Genomic DNA, 4,399 nt, shown 5'->3' on the forward strand with positions numbered 1-4,399 from the left:
AGGACAGCCAAGGCTACACAGAGAAACCCTGTCTCGAAAAACCAAAAAAAAAAAAAAAAAAAAAAAAAAGAAGGCAGTCTGAACAAGCCCTGGGGGACAACTGAGTAAGCAGCACCCCTCCATAGCCTGTACAGTAATTCCTGCCTCCAGATTCCTGTTTTATTTGAATTCCTGCCCTGACTTTTCTCAGTGATGGGCTGTGCTGTCAAACTATAAGTTGAAATTAACCTATTCCCGCACAATCTTCTTTTGGTCACCATATTATATCACAGCAATAAAAACCCTAACTTAAGACAGCCAAGTCCCCTGAGACCCTTTTGCCCTTACAGCTCCTGGAAGACCTGAGTTTCCAAAATCCAGAAAACAGCTGTCTGTTGAGCTATTTCTGTGGTATTTCCAGTCAATTCAATTCAACAGCCAATCTCTGACTTACCAGTTCTGTGCCCATGATCAAACCCTGGAAATCCATGTAACAGGACTTATGATAGAGGAGCTCTGGGCTCTGGACTCTGAGCAGGAGGTAAGACCTGCTCCCTCAGACATGAACTAAGGAATATTTGGGGTACTCACAATCAGTGTGAGGAGGAAACTCAAGACTGCTTGTCTCCTTCTAACCAGGCACTGGGGGAACTTTGGGTAGTACAACAAGGCTTCCTTGGTCTATCACATGAGAACCAGGACCTTCCTGGTCCATTGCAGGATGGGGGTGAGCCAAAGCTAGTCATTAAGTTCCCTCCATCTCTTGGGAGTCAGTCTACAAACTAAGCAAGCAAGCAAACAAAAAACAACAAGCAAACAAAACAAATGAACAACCCTCCCAAACCCAATAGACAACAAAAACAACAACAAAAAACTACTGTCCCAACAGTTGTGCATGGGATACATTCAGGCAGTGTGAAATCCGCTTCTCCTTCCAGATCTGGAAAAGAGCCCTCATTGCCCACCAGCATTTGGATATCAGCCCTCTACAGACACACCTAGACCCTCTTCAGAATGCTGGTGCCTCTTCTAAACAGATCAAAGCCGCTGTTCGCTCTCTCGGTTAACAGCCTCCTTGTAAATTATGCAGCTGACAGCAATGGATATGGAAACACAGAGATGAGTGTCATGGATGTTCCAACCACTGGACTGTTTGAGCTTCAGCAGCTCTCAGAGCAGCCATCATCACCAGAGTCTATTGCTCTGTCAAGTGCTTTGTCATAGACTGGACTCTGTGTGTCCACCTGGCAGGCAGTGGGACTGAGTCCTGGCTATCATCCATGTTTCCTTTTCTCTTTAGAGGCAGCTTTAGCAGCTAAACACAGCTGCCTTCCCTGACTCCTGCTTCTCATTCTCCTGTGCCTAGACCCTGCTGTCATGTCTCCTGTCTTTGTTTAAACATGACTGTGATAATAGAATTCCCAAGCCAACACCTGCTCCTTCCTTTTCTGATTGTTCTTTCTTTTTTGGGGGGGACAAGGTCACATATGAAATCCTGGTTAGCCTGCTGTGTAGACCAGGCCAGGCTGGCCTTGAACCTGCAACCATCTTCCTGCCTCAGCTTCCTGGGAAGCGGGATTACAGACATATGCCACACTTAGCTGTCCTTTTCCACAAGACTCTAGTCCGAGAGAAAGATCACCTTATTTTCAGTGAATAGAAACCAGCTGGAGATTTCTCCAGTCTCCTCCCCTGCAGGGCAGTGGTCTTCTGGTCTGATTAACCACAGGTCCCTCAGCCTCTGTCCCAAGCCATACAGCCCCAAGTAGCAGAGGGGCAGTCCTATTCTAGTGCATCAGGTCAACACTTGGGGCTTAGGGTAGGTGAAGGCTGAACCCACCTGTCACCTTTCTCCTGCTGGGCTGATGGACAGGCCTTACAGGACTCATCCTTAACTTTAGTCTTTAATAACCAAGCTTCAGGCCACTCCACCTGTAAGACCCAGCATGCAAGTCAAGAGTCCAGAGGATAACCAAGTCTTTAACTAGAGACACCTCTGCAAGCACACCAGTGAGCCTAGTGTGACCTGAGCAGGAGAGGCTTGTCTGCAGGGCCCAGGTGTATGCTGAAGCAAAAGTGCAATACAGGTGGGGATTCTCGGGCCCAGGTAAGAGCCTAAGCATCTGTACCAGTTGGTTTGTGTGCCAACTTTATACAAGCTGGAGTTATCACAGAGAAAGGAGCCCCTCTTGAGGAAATGCCTCCATGAGATCCAGCTATAAGGCATTTTCTCAATTAGTGATCAAGGGTGGGAGGGCCCATTGTGGATGGTGCCATCCCTGGGCTGGGAGTCTTGGGTTCTATAAAAGAGCAAGCTGAGCAAGCCAGGGGAAGCAAGCCAGTAAGTAACATCCCTCCATGGCCTCTGCATCAGCTCCTGCTTCCTGTCCTGCTTGAGTTCCAGTCCTGACTTCCTTTGGTGATGAAGAGCAATGTGGAAATGTAAGCTGAATAAATCCTTTCCTTCCCAACTTGCTTCTTGGTTATGATGCTTGTGTAGGAATAGAAACCCTGACTAAGACAGAATCTTTGCCACAAAGTCTGTAGGTCAGTGGTTTCCAACCTTTCTAATGCGTCAGCAACCCTTTAATACAATTTTCCATGTTGTGGTGACCCCCCTCCCACTATAAACTATTTCTTTGTTACTTTATTACTGTAGGTTTGCTACTGTGTTTTTTTGTTTTTTTGTTTTTTGGTTTTTTTTTTTTTTTTTTTTTTTTTTTGGTTTTTCGAGACAGGGTTTGTCTGTGTAGCCCTGGCTGTCCTGGAACTCACTTTGTAGACCAGGCTGGCCTCGAACTCAGAAATCCGCCTGCCTCTGCCTCCCGAGTGCTGGGATTAAAGGCGTGCGCCACCACGCCCGGCTGGTTTGCTACTGTTATGAATCATAAATATTTGATATGTGGCACTGGGTGGGGGTCGTGACCCACAGGTTGAGAACTGCTGCTGTAGGTCCAAATGGGGTGAGGCAGCTATACTGGGTTATGGGTGGGAATCTCCTTTACCGATTACGAGATGATCTTCAACTAGGCTGAGAAATGGAGAGAGTTAGCAAAATTGCCTGTGGGAAGTGACAGGGTTTCTCTTGACAGGTACTCTGACCTGCCTCAAAGAAGCGTCTCTTCACACCACTGAAAAACTGTCCTGGGACAAGCTCAGCCACAGACCTCCAGTCTCCTGCAACCTGACACCCTAAGGTCAGTACCAGGGTGGAGCCAGACCCCGCTGTCAGAGCCTCAGGGTTCCGCGTTCCCAGAGCAAGGGCGCCACCGCTGGGCGGGCGAGGGGAGGGCATCCCGCAGGCAGATTGAGGAGCCGCTTGAGGGGATGCTCTGATTGTGGATCTTTGGAATAAGGAGACTGTCCCCCAGAATCCCTTTCGTAGGGAAGTGGACAAAGTAGCGATTGATACTCCTACCCCAACTCTGGAGACCAGGCCGGCCACGCTCTACCGGAAAGGGGAGGACCACTGTGAGTGGAATGTGGGCCAGCAGTTTCCGAAGCTTGTTGGAGCAGGGTGAGGTCCCTGCCAACTTCCAATCCCTAGATCCTTTGCCTGAGGACATAGGCTAGGTAAACTTATTCCCTCAGTTCCCCTTCTGGACTGCTGAAAGACTATGGAGTAGAAGGGCTGCTTCACCCCTCAAGACTCTTTTCTCCACTCCAGCTGCCTGGATCCCAGCCTGCCTTGAGCACCTTGCCACTAGCCTGTAGTGGGCATCCTTGACTGCTCCCGCTTTGGACAGTTTCACAGGCTCTAGGGCCCAGCTATTGTGGTCCACAGCCCTTGCACCTCCCTCTATCCTGGGGTTCCGCTGCCCTCACTTCTGCTTGGATTCGGCATCACCCCCTGCTTCTCTCCCTCTGTCCTCCTTTTGGAGCCCCTAAGAGATCCTCAGTTGCTGATTATTTGTATATATTGCTTTCCTCCCGGGTCTAAGCTGAATACTAAACCGGTCCCTGCTTTCCACTTTCTCATGAAACTCCTGCCGACCCTTTCTTACCCTTCCAGAACTCTCAGGCTCTGATCTCAGTCCCCACACCTGCCAGGCGGCTTCAAACATGCTTGGATTCTCTTTGGAACAAGTAGGCTCCCAGCCCTGCCTGTGGACACTGTCCCAGGACTGGATGGATGGATGGATGGATGGATGGATGGATGGATGGATAGATGGATGGATGAGCAAGCTAAGGAATGAATAAGCATCTTTTCTTCCAGGCACTGGCACCAAGCTTTCAGTCAGTCCAATTTGGAGGACTGAACTGAGCTTATCGAGTTTGAACACAATTGTCTGCTACAACCCAGTTATGTCTCCTGCTGGTCTATAACATCCAAAAGTGAAACAGTTGCATTTAAGAACCCCTTAAGCCGGGCGTGGTGGCGCACGCCTTTAATCCCAGCACTCGGGAGGCAGAGGCAGGC

The sequence above is a fragment of the Mus caroli genome, chromosome 13 (genome assembly GCF_900094665.2).
Source record: "Mus caroli chromosome 13, CAROLI_EIJ_v1.1, whole genome shotgun sequence".
NCBI lineage: Eukaryota > Metazoa > Chordata > Mammalia > Rodentia > Muridae > Mus > Mus caroli.